Source organism: Neomonachus schauinslandi, chromosome 5, assembly GCF_002201575.2.
Source record: "Neomonachus schauinslandi chromosome 5, ASM220157v2, whole genome shotgun sequence".
NCBI lineage: Eukaryota > Metazoa > Chordata > Mammalia > Carnivora > Phocidae > Neomonachus > Neomonachus schauinslandi.
Genome location: NC_058407.1, coordinates 62,002,730 through 62,021,813, shown reverse-complemented (window position 1 = coordinate 62,021,813; position 19,084 = coordinate 62,002,730).

Here is a 19,084-nt window from a genome sequence, read left to right as displayed (position 1 = left end):
CGCCTAGGGCCGCCGGGAGGCTGGTGGCCGGGCGGAGGACGCCCCGCGGCCCCCCGGCATTCTCCGCCCCAGCGCTGCTAGGGGCCCGGCTTCTCCGGCTTCTCCAGATCTCAGCTCACCCGGGGCTGCAGTCTCGGCGGCCAGGCCCTCCGCGCCGAAAGAGATCGGAGCGTCCTGGTCACCCCAACGACGAGAGGCTTTAAACCGAGCCGCGGGTGGCGCGGAGCAGCGTGTGCAGAGAGCCGCGGCGTGCGGCGCATGGGCTCAGAGCGCTCGGAGCCGCGAGGCAGCGGCGCGGGAGGGGAGGAACGCGGCGGGCCGGTGAGAAGCCCCAGGGCTCCGTCCCAGGTTTGCTTCTCATTGGCGGGGTGGTCTTGGGCAAATGACTCCTCCCCTCCATCCAGCGACCAGAGCAGGTAGTAACTGTGAGCCACGGACAATGCTAAGGGCTTCGCCCGCCCGGTCTCAAGTAAGCCCCGACCCCAGCAAATACTCCGGTTGTTAGCCAGAGTATACACGGGAGACGGCTGAACACACAGCCTAGAGTGTTGCTTGCTCTAGGTGTGGTTCCCGGACCAGCAGCAGCAGCACCATCTGATAATTTGTTAGAAACGTAGATTGTTGGCCACCCCCCCGCCCCCCCGCGACCTAAATAATGTGAAACTCTGGGGATGGGGCCCACCAATGTGCATTTTTAAAAGAACTCCAGGTGATTTTGGTGCTTGCTCAACTTTGAGAACCATTGAACAAGTGGTGGCAGGGCTAGAATTAGAATCAATAAATTAAGTTCTGAAGCCCAGACTCTGAATCCTCCTGCCATAGCCTCGGGCTGCCCACCGGTTCTCTCCAGCTCTACGGTTCTGTGTTGTCATCTTTTAGGTCCTTATCTCAGTCATAGAGAAGTAACATAGATGGCTACAAATAGCTGGTAATTTGGAAAGGTTCTATGGTAGAAGCTTGGACCACTGATTCTGGTTTTCTTTTTGTTTGAATTTTTATTTTTATTTATTTATTTTTGAAGATTTTATTTATTTGACAGAGACACAGTGAGAGAGAGAACACAAGCAGGGGGAGTGGGAGAGGGAGAAGCAGGATCCCCAATGAGCAGGGAGCCCGATGCGGGGTTCCATCCCAGGATCCTGGGAATATGACCTGAGCCGAAGGCAGACGCTTAACGACTGAGCCACCCAGGCACCCCTTGTTTGAGTTTTTAAATGCGCGTGTATTTCTAAGTCTGTAAGACCTGGGAGCACGCGTGTGGGTGGGTAAATCTGAGCAAGGAGACTGCTCTCACATGAACTGGGAAGGGCAGAGAAGCCACTTGGGGATCCACGGTTGGTCTAAGGGAAGTCATCTTATTTTCCCACAGGAAGTCATCTGTGGGACCCCGAGGTAGGATTGAGCTATTTATTCAGAAGGAGGCCAGAGTTTTTCCAGTGATGGAGTCCCAAGAGACAAGGCAGGCCAGTGGAGCCTGGAAGAGACTTTGCCCGGCTACACTAGATCAAGGGACCAGGAAGGACGGACTCTCCCCAAAGGAGGAGAGAAGAGAGGCATCCATGCACACTTGGCAGGGTCACCTCTCTCTTAACTGCAATCCCCCCCGCCGACTCACTTGCTTTCACACTAGACTGTCTCTGGGGTGTAAACTCCTGAAGAGAGACCTGTCCAGAATTTACCTGGATTATCCCTTTTAGCCCCGTTACAGATCCTCAGCGCTATAACTCCCACTGCTCAGCTGCTACCATTCTTGTCACTTGCCTTATTCAACAGCTGTCTTACTCAGACTCAGGGCATTTCCTATGGAAGACTGTGGGTTGCTGTTCCTTATTTGCACTTCCTGGGGGTTAGACACTCCTGTATGGTCTGAGCCTTCTGTCTTTGCTCCGCCCTTCCTCCAGCACGCCTCTGGGACCCTTGGGGTTGTGCGATCCTGGCCTGGCCCTTGAGCCTTAGTCAAGACCCAACTTGACCTGAGGGTGATGGGCCAGGCTGGACTCACAGCCTCAGTTCTTCCCCAGGTCATGGCAGAGTCATGACCACCAACCCTAGCCTGGAGTTCCCGAGAGGGTGGTGTCTGGCTTCTCAGGGAAGCCGCATCTGTCTGTGTTTCCTGAAGCAAATTACTCATCCCATTTTACTTCAGCTGACTCAAATTTTAGACATGACATTGAGTCCTTAGAATAATTAGCTGCCTAATTTGGAGGTGCATGTAGTCTGCAGGATGTGTGACCTGCCCCTGATATGTCATACACCGAGCTGTGTCTCCTAGCTGGAAGGATGGTTTGGGCTCCCTGCCCTCCACTCCAGGAAGGTCTGGAGGTGAACCACTGCAGAAAGGTGACTGTGACCTCAGCCTGTCCCTGGTGGCAAGCCACTTAAAAAAATAGTTTTCTTGAATTGAAGAAGTTATATAGGCAGGTGGTTAAAAAATTTTTTTCAAGCCCTGTGAAAAGGAAGGTACATTTTCTCCCTCCTAGACCTTAAGATCTCTCCAGAGGTCATCTATGCATATTCATGACCGAAACTCTTCCCATCACTAAGCTCTTCTGTAGAACATGCCTGGATTCCTTGCTTCTCCCGAAGTCCTGTGAATTTCAGCATTTTCTCACCATCTTATTTTTATTTCTTGGTCATTTTAGATTTTGTTTCTGGGTGTTCTGAGTCTCGCCTTTTACATCAGTGTGCTTTAGGGAGTTCCCCCGTAAGGCAGGAAACGTGGTGGGGAACAGATCGGTTGAAGCACGGGAGACAAGGGCAGCTCTGTAAGGCTATTGACATCAGCTTTGGCCCTTATCGAGTCTCTTGCTTCCACATGTAGTCCCAGAGAGGGGACGCCCACCTCTAGATGTGGCGGAAGGAGGGAGACCGGCCCATTAGGTGGAGGTGCTGCCTCCACTTAGCGGACAGAGTTTACAGAGGAAGCTGCCATGAGTTTGCCAGGCAGGTGGTGGTGGGGGTACAGCTGGCTGCTTGATAGCCTGCCCCCCCAGCTATCACTGCACCCCACCTCCGCCGCCCACAGGTGGCTAACCAGCAGAAAGAACTGAATGAGTTCCCTGAACTTCTTTATGTCTCCATTTCTTATCTGGAAAGTGAGGTTAACGATGCCTAGTGTTGTTGTAAAGCTTGAGCAGATAACTGATGTGAAAGTGAGATAATTTGGTTCTTCTATTACATCTGTTTCTTTATCTTTTCCGCCCATATTTCCCCTTCCTCCTTCTCATCTCATTTCCCTCATGCCCAAAAGAGAAACCCTCAAGGCAAAAAATGTTTTAGGAACCCAAGCAGAGCTGTCCCAAGTTCTGCCATAATCCCTCAGGCATTACAATTCACTCACCTCGGCTTCAATTTCCTTATCTGTAAAATGGGTATAAGTATTGTTTTTATTATTGAGTTGTTAGGTTGAATAAGTAAAATGTTTATTTTTAAACATTTTCAAATGTCTATTTGCCAATGTCTGGCACACAATAAGCACTCAGTAAATATTAGAATGTTAGCCCTTAGCATTAGCTGTTTTCCTTCTTCTAGTTCTACCATTAGCAAAACGACGTGGAAACCTACCGCATGCCAGCCTCCATATGGGGTAGGACATGGAGATACAAAGGTAAATAAGCCCATCTCTCTGTTCAGGACACCTACAGTATAGGAAGGGAGGCTGATAAATGTACAAATGTACACAAACCATTTTACAAAACAGCTTTATAAAAAATAAACTTTGTTAGTGGGACAGGAAAAAAATGTAAAAAGGCTAATGACTGGGGTAGAGCCAGGACTAGGGTAAGGTGAGTGAAGTATTAGCCTTAGGTGCAAAATTGAAGGGGACACTGAAAACCTTTGTAATCAATAATATTTAATGTGATATTTTAATACACCCAAATTAATGCAAAAAATCTATCTTGGACAAAATATCAACAATTGTTTTCTGAAATGTTAGAATTTTTTTATTCTTTTTTTTTTTTTTAAAGGTTTTATTTATTTGACAGAGAGAGACACAGCGATAGAGGGAACACAAGCAGGGGGAGTAGGAGAAGGAGAAGCAGGCTTCCCGCTGAGCAGGGAGCCTGATGTGGGGCTCGATCCCAGGATCCTGAGATCATGACCTGAGCCGAAGGCAGACGCTTAATGACTGAGCCACCCAGGTGCCCCAGAATTTTTTTATTCTTATTCAGCACCAGCTTCATATCGTAGAAAATTTCAGTTCTTCCTTTAACAACCCCTTCTTCCCTCCCCCACCCAAATTCTTGATAAAGAGCTCTTAAAGACACGTTATCTTCTCTCTTCTGTATAAAACTTTATCAAATAAAGGCAAAGAGCTGTGTATATCTTGCTATAAAATGCTGCCCACGGCTGTGGAGATGGTGTCTGCCCAGGCTCCTTTTTACTGTCCAGATCCTGAAAGACTCTTTGTTCATGAGGCAAAAGGAAAAGGCGCATGCACCCCATATACATTTTAAAATATATTTTTCAGTGTTATTTTTTCGAGAACATTAAAAACATTGAAAAACTATTGAAAAATTGAGAAGTAGGTGTATTAAAGCTCACAACATTATTTTCAGTTTAAATATTTAATTTATACCAAAAGAGAATTTACTATGATCTCACTTCAGCGGAAGTTAATTAAAATTTATTCGAGCTGATCACTTGGTCAAAAGAAATTGTTAAACATGACAGTCTGTCAGTGGAAAGTGAAATAAGCAAGGAATTCGATTTTGAAAACATCATTGAAAAGTTTGCTTGCACGAAAGCCAACTTCCTTTGCCCTCAGGCTCCCATACAGCTCAACATGGCCAGAGATTGGGGGCTGGATAAAGAACCTGAAGACAATGGAGCAGGGCATAAGAGAGAGAAGGATTAGAAGAGTTGCAGGGGTGGGTAATATAGCATTTATTGTTTTCTCTAATTACTCAAATATCATATGTCCAACATACAAAATTTAGAAAGCACAGAAAATCACAAAGGCAAAAAATAAACTATTTGGGGTCCCTGGGTGGCTCAGTTGGTTGAACGTCTGACTCTTGATTTCGGTTCAGGTCATGATCTCATGGGTTGTGGGATCAAGCCCTGCATGGGGCTCTGAGCTCAGCGTGGAGCCTGCTGGATATTCACTCCATCTGCCCCTCCACCCACTCATGCTCTCTCTCTTTCTCTCTCTCTCTCAAATAAATAACTAATCTTTAAAAAAAATAAGCTATTCATAATTATGACACCTAGAAATAACCACTGTTACAATTTTGGTATAATATGTTCTGGTTTTTTCTATGTATATATAATTCACATACACATATGTATTTCATAAATTCTGACATGCATTTTTTTTCACTTTTTAACATTTCTGAGATCAGGATGTACCTTTTTTTTTTTTAAAAGGTTTATTTATTTATTTAGAGAGAGAGGGAGATGGTGGGGAGGGGCAGAGGGAGAGGGAGAAAAAGAATCTCAAGTAGACTCCCAGCCAAGCATGAGCCCGATGCGGGGCTTGATCTCAAGATCCTGAGATCATGACCTAAGCCAAAATCAAGAGTCAGGTGCTTAATCAACTGAGCCACCCAGGGGCCCGAGACCAGGAGGTATCTTAAATTGTCATAATTTGATTAGCAATCTTCCATTTACTGGTATATAAGATAATGATTTGTATTACAATTCTATGTTAAAGGGCGCCTGGGTGGCTCAGTCGTTAAGCGTCTGCCTTTGGCTCAGGTCATGATCCCAGGGTCCTGGGATGGAGCCCTGCATCGGGCTCCCTGCTCAGCCGGAGCCTGTTTCTCCCTCTCCCTCTGCCTGCCACTCTACCTACTTGTGCTTTCTCTCTCTGTCTCTCTGTCAAATAAAAAAATAAAATCTTTTAAAAAAAATCTATGTTAAATAACTATATATATAGTCATGGAATTATATATATATGTACAGAATTACATATGTATGTAATTACTATATACATACTACAAGCTGGGATCATACTGGATATGCCGTTTTGTAACCTGATTTTTTGACTTACCATACTGTGAATATTTTGGTAATGAAATAATCTCACATGAGATCATTAATCACTGCATAGTGGTCTCTTGTATAGACAAGCCTTTTTTCTTTTTAGCCTACCACCTATTGCGGGACATTAAGGTTGTCTTTTTTGTTTTTCTATTATGTGTAGCTGGCTGTCCCATTAGAGGTTAAATCTGTACATGTTTTTCTTTCCTTCTCTGTTGCTCCTCAAGTGAGAGAGGAGCCATTAAAGTCCCTTTGGTTGGCATTTGGAGGATAATTCCCCTTTGAGCCCTCGAAGTAGCTCCTTCCCTCCAAGAGTAGGGGTGTGTGTGTGTGTGTGTGTGTGTGTGTGTGTGTGTGCACGTGTGTGTGATAACCACCCTGGGAGGCACTGAAGGTACCACAGAAGGTAGTCATCTAGCCTGTAGGAAAGTAAGATGTTATCAGTCCGTCTGTGTTGGGGGGATCTAAAAGGAGAAATGCTATGTCCCTGGACACCCCCAGGGAAGGAGGTGATGGTCTAAGTGGTGGGTCCAGGAGACCCCAGGGAGGGGGCTGTGATGACTAATTTCTGTCAACTTGACCAAGCTATGGTGCCCGATTGTTTAGTCAAACACTAGTCTAGATGTTGCTGTGAAGGTATTTGTGGATGTCATTAACATCTATAGTCAGTTAACTTTAAGTAAAACAGATTGTCCTCTCTGATATGAGTGGGTTTCATCCAATCAGCTGAAGGCTGTAAGGGCAAAGCCTAGGTTTCCCTGGGAAGAATCAGCTTTGCCTCAAGACTGCAGCATGGAACCCTTGCCTGAGTTTCCAGTCTGCTGGCCTGCCCTGCAAGTTGCAGACTTGCCTGCCCCCACAGTTGCATGAGCCAATTCCTTAAAATAAATCTTTCTCTCTCTCTGTATATCTTGTTCTGTTTCTCTAGAGAACCTGACTAATATGACAGCCATGCGTGAGGTGAGACTGTGGACATTGGGCAAGTACAGAGAAACCGCTAGAAAATGCAGCTTGTTGCAGGTTTAGGCCCAACTTGTCTAGGCCTCTGCCCCATTTATTGCAGAAAATGCTGGCATCTTTAGCTTCTGTGAAACCCAGCATATCACAGACTACATCACGGGTAACAGTGCCCCCTTTCTGTAGGCATCTCTCTGTTGTTCTCTGCAGTAGAGGATACTAGGAACCCCCTCACTTTTACAGGTGAGCAGGTGCCTGTGATGCCAGGGTCTGAGGTCTTTGCCATTACTTTCTGCAAGTCTCTCCATTTATTCAAGTCCCTATTTTATGCTCAGAAATTTTTTTCTGGTGTTTTCCCTCCCCAGTCTGCACAGTTCTTAAAATGATCTCTTGGTATTTTATATTTTGGTTGCTGATGTAAATATTATCTAGTCCAGGGGATGCTTGATCAGTTTTTCTTCTATATAACAGAAGCCTCCATCTATGTTACAATGAATAGTTTTTCCTCTCTTGGAAAATCACATGGGATTGGCAAACTGTGACTATGGACTCTTCTCCTTAAAAGCACTCACGATGCCCAGGATCTATGTGTACCTTTTGCAAAAGAGAACTTTAATAATTGGAAAGAATAAAGCATCTAAATGCTCATAAGGTTTTGCTGTGAGAGCTCTTTCTGCCCCAAATTAATGATATCTTATTGTTTAATAGCTTTTCTTAAAAAAAAAAAAAAGAGATATGCACTTTGAACCTTCTGAGACAGAAGTAATTGGATCTTAACCTGACAGTCATTTTACCCAGAGGGAAGTAATAACAAGAGTAATAAACTATCCCCCAGAGCAAACCATCCCCCAGGTAACAGCAAAACCTTTGTTAATCTATCCCTAAAAAATAGGAGAGGAGGTTCCTATCTTCTTAGACATTTGAAAAAACAGTAAATTTCATTAGAGAGGGTTGAAATGCTACTTGATAGCATTTGAGTGTTGTTTAATAATATTTTAGGTTGAAAACGATTGAGAGGTGATAGAACAACTCAACAGTTGTTCTAATGTCTTGATGCTTAATGTCCTGTTAATATCCTGAGCTTTTTTTAAAAGTTTATTTATATTTATTTTTTTAGTAATCTCTATACCTAATGTGGGGCTCGAATTTAGGATCCTGAGATTAAGAGTCACATGCTCCTCCGACTGAGCCATCCAGGTGCCCCAATATCCTGAACTTCTTGCCTCACTGCTTATTAATCCCACGGAATTTTGATTTTCAGTAGGTAACATGTACATATGGCACAACAATCAGATGTTGACTAGTGAGGTGTAAGTCTCCCTCCTACTCCCATTCCTGGTCACTTAGTTTTCCTCCCTAGAGGAAGCGACTGTTACTGGTTTCTTTTGATTCTTTCTAGAAACATAGCCCAGAGAAGGAGTCACCCTGATTTTAGCAGGTACCTTAAATATTAAATTGTTTCATTATGTTGTCTGAAATTGTTAAAGTTAGTTTAAAAGCAGTCAGCTTACTGAGCTCTCTTTGTGGCTCTAGTAGATTTTTAGTTGATTCTCTTGGGTTTTCTAAGTAGACAGACATATCAACAACATATAATTTTGGCCAAGTGAAAACAGTTTTGGAGTGAGACCTGGGTTGAATCCTGGCTCTTCTAGCTACCAGATGTCTGATTTTTAAATCCAGCCTTTACAAAATGTAGCACTCTCCAAAGGCAGTGTGTAGGTACAAAGTGGTCCTTCCTTTCCAGATGTGGTGGGTAGAGTGGGCAGAGGCCACATGGAGCCGAGCACCACCCCTCTGCTCTCTTCTGGGTTTGTTCTACCTGGACCTGCGGATAAATCCAGAGGGCTTTGATGTCAGCGATTTCTAATCACACAGAGATCAGGAGGAGAGACTGAAAAGGAAACCCTAAACTAGAGTAACCTTTTCTTTCTCCATGAAAGGAGTGTGGCTCATGTTTGCTTAGAGCAGGTTAAAATAGCTTTAAAAAAAATTAGAGATTTACAGAAACTCTTTGAAGAACTACTGATTATCAATGTGGCCCTATAAACTCCCCACTCCCCAGGTAGTGGGTAGAACACCTGGACACAATGGGGGTGTGCATAGGTTTTCTCAGAGGTGGGACCTACTCCCATACAGGGAGTTGGTATTGGATGAGGAGTGATACTAAGAAAAATCTATGCTTAATGAGGGAAAGAAAAAACATATTCTTACTGGTGCATGGTGTTTTATCAACTTGAAGGGATGCCCCAGAACATCTTCCCTGATCCCTTTAACCACTCCATGGTAAAGGCAATGTGGGATGTGGATTATCTAGTTCATTTACATGACATAACGATTTTACCAGAACCTTAGAGGAATATGAATGAACTCCTTCATAACTTATACTACCAGGAGAAGCAGACCTGAAGTTTTGCCTTGATATACGCACATTCTGCCAGATTACAGTATGAAGTGACAGGTATTTTTGCCACAATAAGGGGTGGACTCAAACTTTGAAAAGATACTGGCTCCACTCATGAATTATCAAGACTTAAAACATCCTGGAGTTCGGCTGTTCTCAGAGGTGTATGGAAAACTATTCCAGGCTTACCAGGAACAAAACAAGGATGCCTCAAGAATAGAAGCATCTCCTCTGCGGGGAGCTAGAGATGAGACGGAGTTTTAGGACCCCGATGGGCTCTGTCATGTACTATCCTGTCCTGGCATTCAACACTCTGAGGAACCCACAGGTTCTAAATTTCAAGGTAAATTAAGTTCCTGGACCCACCTCTGATGTGCTTGCATGTGTGTGTGTGTGTGTGAGCGTGTGTGCGTGTGTGCATGCATGCGTGAGTGCGTGTGTAGTCTTCCCCAACACCAACAAGTTCTCAGACACCAGCTGGGTATCTTATAATTCAACTTGGTTCTGACACTATCTGCCCAGAGCTAGTATCAGATTCACAGGTTAAGGGTTCAATCATACAAGACTGCCCTTTGCCTCCAATTCAAATGCCAGTTGCAAGCCCATGTTGTTACCTAGGCTTCTGATGGACTGGTTATAAATCAGAGGTTCCCAAGACCCCCTTTTTGGTTTCGATTAATTTCTTAAAACAGCTCACAGAAAAACATTTCACTTACCAGATTACTGGTTTGTGATAAAAGGATATAACTTAGGAATAGCCAGAAGGAAGAGATGCATAGGGCAAGGTATGTGAGAAGAGGTGTGGAGCTTCCAAGTCCTTTCCAGGCATGCCCCTCTTCCCAAATCATGTGTTCGCCAACCTGGAAGCTCTCTGAACCTTGTCCTTTTGAGTTTTTATGTAGGCTTCATTACATAGGCATGATTCATTGAAAATCACCAACCGTTGACGAAATGATTCAATCTCCAGTCCCTCCCCCGCTCCCTGGAGGTCATAAGCTAGGACTGAAGGTTCTAACCCTCCTGATCACACGGTTGGCTGCCCTGGCAACCAGCCCCCATTTTTAGGTGCATTCCAAAAGTCACCTTATTAACATAACACAAGAGACACCTTTAAGCTCTCAATACTTCCAGAAATGGCAAGGGTTTTGGGAGCTCAGAGCCAGGAACCATGGGTGAAGACCAAATATATATTTCTTATAAATCATAACATCTCACAGGCCTGGAGTGGTCAGGGTAGTTACCCCTTGGCATTTATTGGTCCCTTGGCAATTAATCTAAGCTCAACATGGTGATCCCATTCTCCTTGCCAGGGATGGGCAAAGAAGAGTGTCTGCTGGGGACCTCTGAGGAAGATCTCATTTCTTAAAACAAAAACAAACAAACAACCCCCCCCCCAAAAAAACAGATTCAAGAATAAGACAACTCCTCAGAAGCCTCCCTTAGAATAAAACCCACACAGTGACAGGATGGAGCAGAGGGACAACGGAACCTGGGGACACTGTTGAGCTGGAGCTTATACTGCTCACGAGGTCCACCCCACGCTGGCATCTCTGAATGTGACAGAACTCAGTGGGCTGACTGGATCAAAGGTGAAAACGGGGGGCACCAGCCTAAAGGGGCTCGGACCTTCTCTAAGGGCTTTAAGATTTTGCTTTGAGTCTACAAAAACTAGAATTTTCTACAGAACCTGGAATACAAAAGTGAAAACAATCCTAACTGGGCAGTCAAAGAACCTTAGAGCTCCAGTGACCCAGAAAGCCACGTCTGAATGGGAACCGTGGCCTTCTGCCCACGTGAGCAGCTTCTCTGAGACCTTGCAGAGGAATAGGTCCTGGAGCTGGAGCTCATGCCCTTCTTGCCCTTGGAAGCAGGGAGTTGGAGTCCAGGGAATGGTCTAGAGGAGCCAAGTCACTTCACCTGGGTCACTCCATGACTCGATGTTATGGAAGAGGCACATCTCAGTATGTGGGGCTGGGAGACTCCGAGAATGATTACATGAAGTCCTTCGGTGGCCGGCAATTCTGTAACGTGGGCAAGCTGCTTAACCTCAGAGATCATGTGGGTCTGCTGAGAAATTTAGATGAGATTATATATACAAATCACTAACTTGCTCAGAGATGATAGACACATCGTGTTCAACAACAACAATAACAACAACAACAACAACAGAGGCCCCCAAGGCCACGCCTCTCCTGCCCCGAAGGAGAGTCACTGAACTCTACTAAGTGTGCTGGGGCCGCTCGAGCCTGAGTAGAAAGGTCCGTGGAGTCAACGTGTAGCTTTCTTGGTATGTGCCTGAAATTCCACCTGCAAGTTTTATTTACTCATTTTCAGAGTTTGGGCAGGAGCCTCGCTGCTCCATGAACTTGACTGACCCGTGAAGCTTGGTCTGGGTTTGAGGATGGGCAAGAATGACCACTTGGGTACTGTTCCAAGTTCTTTCATTTCGGTTTACTCTGAAAGCCGCTGAAGGCAGCATCCAGGATGGAACCTACAGGGGGGTGACTGGCACTCCCCACAGCCTTGGGCGTCAGTTCACAGAGAAACACCCCACTGCAGAGTTTGGAGGCGTTGGCAGGCCATGGGGAGCCATGGGGAGCAAGGTGTCTGCTAGACCAGAGCAGCACAGGACTGCGGGTTCACTACCGTGATACCCCAGCCACATCACACCCGGGAACAACAAAGATACCTCATAAAGCAATCATGCTGATACCCAAGCCATGTCACTCGGGTCTAAGTCCAAGCCTTGAAATTCTTCCTGTGTCAGCCTTGGGGCAAGAGCCCCTTATCTGTCCCGGTGTGGCACGTAAGCTGCTGTTAGCCTGTCAGAAGCCTGACGAATTCTCGAAAGCTGTTGGAGTTGTTCAAAGGGCCCCCTTCCTCTGGGCAGATGCAGACCCGTGTCAGGACTCAAGCTGCGTGACAATGCATGCCAACCGCGGCTGCAGGGCCTTGGAGTCCCCTTTTCTGCCCAGGGCCCCCCATAGTGGTCTCTGTCTTCCGTAGATAAGGGAAGCGGGCTTCACTCAGGGTGAAGCCTGACTTAAGGACGAACACTAGGACTCTTGCTGCTTAACCACTGTTGCTGTTTCTCTAAGAGCAGACCCAAATCTAGCGTCAGGAGCTGCCTGGAACCTGATGACAGCTTTGGAACCTGGGGCTGCCGGCTGAGTCTAACATTGTCAGTCTCCGGAAGTTGACTCCCAACCAAATGTAGGAGAAATTGGTGAGCTTAACTATGCGCAAGGACACACAGGGATGGGGACGCTCAAGTGTAAAGGACTACCTTCTTTGTCTAGCAGATCATCAGGGGACAACCTCCCTTTGATTCTTTGTCCATGGAGTTCAGATGAGGCCCAACTCACTCCCCAGCACCAACAGTGGGCCTTTGGCCACAAGTAGTTTAGGGTTAGGCACAGTACCCAAGCCAGACTACTCAGAGCCTTCTCTGAGATATTTCCTAGAACTAACGGGGGAGGGGGGAAAGGACCCCTCTCCCTGCCCACACCTCCTATCCCCTACCCATGTGCCTGGTATGGAGTTGTTAGCTGGGAAGGGGATGTCAGTTGAGAGCTGCTAATGTCTATTTTGGCCATAGCATGAGGAAGGTCAGCGTGAGTGTGAAGCCAACACCGAGAAAACAGAGAATAAAGGTAAAGGGCAAGAGAACTCCAATGATATATTTTGGACTCCTGGGTCCTGCTGTGCCTGAAGTCATTAATTCCTAGACATCTCCCTTTTTCAACTTTCTTTTCTTTCCTCTCCCTTCCTTCCTCCCTTCCTTTCCTTCTTTTCTTCTTATTTTGGTTGAAATTTTTTGAGTGTATTTTTGTTCCTTGCAACCCAAAGAATCTGACCAATAAATAGTATGTGCACTGAATTAACTTATTGTGAGGGGGAGCTGCTAGAAGGGCTCTCTGGGGTCACCAGACCTGGCAGGGAGGAAGCAGAGAGAAACTCCCAAGAAAAACTTAGAAAATGGTTCCTTTGGATCTCTAGGGAGCAGAGAAGGGGAGCCGAGTGGTGACTCATAGTGGGAGAGGTGAGGACATATTGGATTGGGAGGGATGGGTCACCTGCCCTTCTAGACTTTATCTTATGAGCTGCCCTTGAACCAGGCCATCTCCCTGGTAGGGCTTGAAGATACACGGGAAACCAGGGGAACTGGTGGGCTTCCCCTTGGGAGACGAGGTGATCCGAAGACTAGAGAGGCAAGAGCCTGGTCAAGGGTCTGGCCTATCTCCAAGCCTCTCAGGGTGTGCTGCACCTCAGTCCCTGTTAGGCTCAGCTGGGGACATCACCATTTCTTTACCTCGTGACAACCTTGGGCCCAGGCCCGTTGATGTTCTGTGGCCGAACATGTCCCTCATGTTTGCTTTGGAAAGGTTATACCCAAATTCCCCTCTGGGGTCTCCACTGTCACATGTCTGTAGTGCTGCTGTAAACCCCCTTCGTGCACAGCTCTGGCCATTTTCCTAGGGCAAACTTCTAGAAGTGGAACTTGCTGGGTCAAAGGCTATGAAAGGTTTTTGAAGGTTTTTGATTCTTATTCCAGGAGGAAATATTAGCCATTACCAAAAAAGTGATGTAAAACGTTTCCACCCTTGTCAACTAGGAGAGGGCTGATGGCTATAATAAGTAACGTAAGAGGTGACCTGTTTTTCAGAAAAACAGACTCATGTCACAATGTCTATAATAAATTAAGTTAAGACCATAAAATGTGCTGTGGATGCAGCCGATCACATGGTATTCAACAAATTGGACGGCCTGGGTTCCCGGGAGACATGGAACAGAAAGCACCAGAGAGAAGTAACGGGGTTATCAGGGTGCTTCCTTGAAAGTGGGAACTGTGGTGGGAGCAGTTGCTGTGGTTGCATTTCTGTGGGCAACTTCAGTGTTAAATGGGGTTAGGGCCAGAGGGAGGCAAAGAGCAAGCATTTCTCTCAGGGAACCCTTCGTTTAATGAGGGAGATCACCAGCTACAAATAAAAGGATCTCAGGAGAGAGATTTTGTCCTGGAATCAGCAAGAACGTTCGGACCTCCTACCGCAGTTGGAGAGGTTAACACTTTTTTTTTTTTTAAAGATTTTATTTATTTATTTGACAGAGAGAGACACAGCGAGAGCAGGAACACGAGCAGGGGGAGTGGGGGAGGGAGAAGCAGGCTTCCCGCAGAGCAGGGAGCCCGATGCGGGGCTCGATCCCAGGACCCTGGGATCATGACCCGAGCCGAAGGCAGACGCTTAACGACTGAGCCACCCAGGCGCCCCGAGGTTAACACATTTGAAAGCACCATGGAAGGCATAGAGTGTTGTCAGTGTGCAGTACAGTGCTATGTGCTAGGGAGGCCGAGGTGGCAGACAGGGTCCGTCTCCATGAAGTCCCTATCTACTCAACCATTTCTTTCTGTTCTGTTGTGATTTCTTTCTAGTGTCCAAGAAAGAGAGTGAGGCAAGCCACAGAGACCACAAGGCCGTGCTGTGGCCTCTGCAGCGATCCCACTGGCCTTTCTCTCCTTAAGAACCTTTTCTTCCTTGGGGCGCCTGGATGGCTCAGTCGGTTAAGCGTCTGCCTTCGGCTCAGGTCGTTACCCCAGGGTCCTGGGATCGAGCCCCGCATCGGGCTCCCTGCTCGGCGGGAAGCCCGCTTCTCCCTCTCCCTCTGCTGCTCCCCCTGCTTCTGCTCTCTTTCTCTGTCAAATAAATAAATAAAATCTTAAAGGAAAAACAAGAAAACCTTTTCTTCCTTGTCCTTAATGTCTTGATCCTGGGGCTTTTCCTCCCCATTTGTCCAAGTGGTCCTTCGCCACCAGGTTCTTTAGTGGGCCCCTTTGTTTGTGCACACCATTCCGCAGAACAGAGCCTCGTCAGACTTGATTCTTAGTTTTATTCCTCTTTCCTTTTACCCTGGAGTATTTACAACATTACAGAATTACAACAGTCGCAGAGGACCGTATGTTGGAGGTTGGGGGGGCGGGGCGGGGGCACTAAGGAGGGAGCCGTTAACTTCACCTGCTGGAGGAAAAGGTGACGTGGCCTGGTTGGTGAGGAATGAGGAGAAGTTTGCCAGGTGGGTGACTGGGAGAAACGCAGGGAGAGTGAGGGGCGTAAGGGTGACCGAGGTGGCCCTCACAATTTGGAGTACAAATAACATGCCCCAGCTAGTCCACAGGATGCAGTGCTCCAGGCCCTGTGTGCAGGGATATCCGGTCCAGAAGCCCAGTCTGGGGTCCTCTGAGGCTCCACCCTGTCGCCAGGACCCCTGGGGTTACAAGTGTTGAGTAACTGCAGAGCCAGTGTGGGGCTAGGAGCCCAGACCAGTCAGTCCTTAGGCGGAAGCTGGGTGAACTGGAGGCATTTGAAAGGACAAAGGTATGCGGGCGGTGTCAGGCGCTGAGGGTGTGTCTCAAGCCTGGGCTCCTTGCTTGGGAAAGCACGCTCCTCGCTGTACTGGTCAGAATTCTCTGTTGAAAACCCCCTTGTTTTTCTCCCAGGGGCTCGGTTTCCTGCCCCAGCGGCGCGCAGTGCACAGATTCTGACCATACACAGCTGTGTTAGTTTCCGAGGGCTGCGATGACAAAATACCACAAACAAGGTGCCCTCAAACAGAAATGCATTGTCACACAGTCCTGGAGAAATCTTCAGAGCCAAGCTCCCTCGGAAACCTGTATAGGGGAACCCTTCCTTTGGTTCTTCCTGGCTTCTGGTGGCTTGCCAGCAAACTCTGTGGTTCCTAGGACGGTAGACAGGACAGTCCAATCCTCCATGTTCACATGGCTGTCTTCCTGTGTCTCTCCGTGTTGTCATATGGCTGTCTTTTTACAAGGACACCAGTCTTATTGGCTCAGGGACCCACTCTACTGCAATATGACCTCATCTTAAGTAATTACACCTGCAATGACTCTATTCAAATAAAGTCACATTCTGAGCTACTGGGGGTTAGGACTTCAACATGTTTGGGGGTGGGCGTGGAGGGCACAATTAAATCCTTAACAGCATCTCTCAGACATGTGGCAGAGCTTCTTAGATGGTAAGGACCGGAGCTCCCAGTGTTCTGAAGTGCCCCTTCGGGGTGGCAGCTCAGGAACATGGTGTTTACATCTCTGCTTAAAGACCCAAGGCTGCCCAGGATTGTAGCGGCAGGAAGGTGTGGGCTAGGCGGGGAGCTGGGGCTGCCAGAGCCAGACTGTTGTGCTGTGCGTCTGGAGGGAGGGGGTAGACTTGAGTTCCTGTCAAGGGAGCCCTTTCTCAGCTGTTTTTCAAGGAAAGAGGCTCCCAGTATAATGCTCCTTCTGGAGCATATTCCCTCCAGAACAGGTAAGGAGTGAGGAAGGGATCTAACTAACCACCAGGTTTTTTTGTTTTTTTTTTTTTTTTCTGAGTTTCTCTGGTTATTTTTCTTGCCCTTCAAATAAATGAACCCAGTTGGTAATTTTATTGTCCTAAAATTTATAGATGAGTAAAAGGAGAATTAACATCTTTAATAAAATAGAGGTTCTTTTTCCTACCAAACACAGGGTGTGTCTTTCAATTTACTCAAGACTTTTGTGCCACTGAGCAGGAGCTGATTTTTTTCCATATAGTTCTTGCATGTTCCTTGTTTGCTAAGACCTTTTATCTCTTTGCTTATTACTGTAACAGAAATCTTCTCTTATTCTACTATCTGATCAGTTGAGCTTTGTGTTACAGGAAAGCTACTGATTTTTTAAAAATAATCTTATGCCCAGCCACTTTTCTGAATTGTCTTATGTGCAACAGTTTTCAGTTGATTCTCGTGGGTTTTCCAGGTTTACGTTTATTTATAAATCTCTTCCTTTCTGATGTTTTGTATATTTTATTTTTTTCGATTATCAACAACCATTGGCTAATCCCCTCTTACCCATTAAGTAGTAGAGGTGATTGTGATCATTCTTAACTAGCTTCTGACTACTTGGAATACTTGTAGTGTTTTTCTGCTCAGAATAATGCGGCTTTGATTGTTCTGGTCAGAGTCACCCGTGATTGCATCTGGGCTTGAATTCATTCATCTTTTTAGTGAAGGGTATTTGAAACTTTCTTGTTGTCCCTCCCTCTCCCCGCTGTCCTCCGTGGTTTGGATTTTCTGTTGCTTCTAATAATCTTTCTTTTTATAGAGCATTTGCCATTTATTGAGTGTTTCAGTTACTTACACAGAGGTGAGCAAATTTCCTTTGCATCAAAGAAATATTCTCATTTACTATTTTTTGCATTTATGCCTTTTCTCTTTGCCTGTCCTTCCCCCATGCTATGATTTGGTTAGCTGACGGTTTATCTTTTCTTTTCTCTAAAGAATTAGTTTTGAATATATTTTTCCCAGCTTTATTGAGATATAATTGACATATAATTTTGTTCAAGTTTAAGGTGGAGAATGTGATGATTTCATACATGTATATTTCAAAGTGCTTACCATGATAAGGTTAGTTAACAGATCCATCATTTCACATAACTTTTTTTTTCTTTTTCAAAATTTAAATTCAATTAATTAACATATAACGTATTACTGGTTTCAGAGGTAGAATAATTTTCAAGTATATAATACAGTATTGTTAGCTACAGCCACCATGCTGTACCTTAGATCCCCAGAACTTATTTATTTTATGACTGGAAGTTAGTACACTTTGACCAACATCTCCCCGTTTTCCTCACCCCCAGCCCCTGGCAACCACCATTCTACTCAGTTTCTATGAGTTTGGCTTTTTTAGATTCCACATATAAGTGATACTATACAGTATTTTTCTTTTTCTGTCTGACTTATTTCACTCAGTGTAATGCCCTCAAGGTCCATCCATGTTGTCACAAATGGCAGGATTTCTTTCTTTTTTTATGGCTAAATAATATTCCTCTGTTTTTTTTTTTTTTTTTTTAAAGATTTTATTTGACAGAGAGAGAGACAGCGAGAGCAGGAACACAAGCAGAGGGAGTGGGAGAAGCAGGCTTCCTGCCGAGCAGGGAGCCTGATATGGGACTCGATCCCAGGACCCTGGGATCATGACGTGAGCCGAAAGCAGATGCCCAATGACTGAGCCACCCAGGCGCCCCCCTCTGTGTGTGTGTGTACATTACATTTTCTTTATCCATTCATCTGTCTATGGATACTTAGGTTGTTTCCATGTCTTGGCTATTGTGAATAATGCTGCAATAAACATGGGATGCAGATATTTCTTGGAGATAGTGATTTCATTTCTATTGGGTATATATATCCAGAAATGGGATTGCTGGATTATATGGTACTTCTATTTTTAAGTTTTTGAGGAACTGCCATACTCTTTTCCATAGTGGCTACACCAATTTATATTCCCACGAATGGTACACAAGGGTCTCCTTTTCTCCACATCCTCACCAGCACTTGTTACTTCTTGTCTTTTTGATAATAGCCATTCTAACATGTGGGAAGTAATATCTCATTATGGCTTTGCTTTGCATTTCCCTGATGATTAGTATTGTTGAGCATCTTTTCATATACCTGTTGGCCATATGTATGTCTTCTTTGGAAAAAAATCTGTTCATGTCCTATGCCCATTTTTAAATTGGATTATTTGTTTTTGTTTTTGTTTTTTTGCTATTGAATTGTATGAGTTCCTTATAATACATTTTGGGTATTAACCCCTTACCAGATATATGGTTTGCAAATGTTTTCTCCCATTCCCGTAGGTTCTATTTTTAATTTTTTTTAAAATTTTATTTATTTGACAGAGAGAGACACAGCGAGAGAGGGAACACAAGC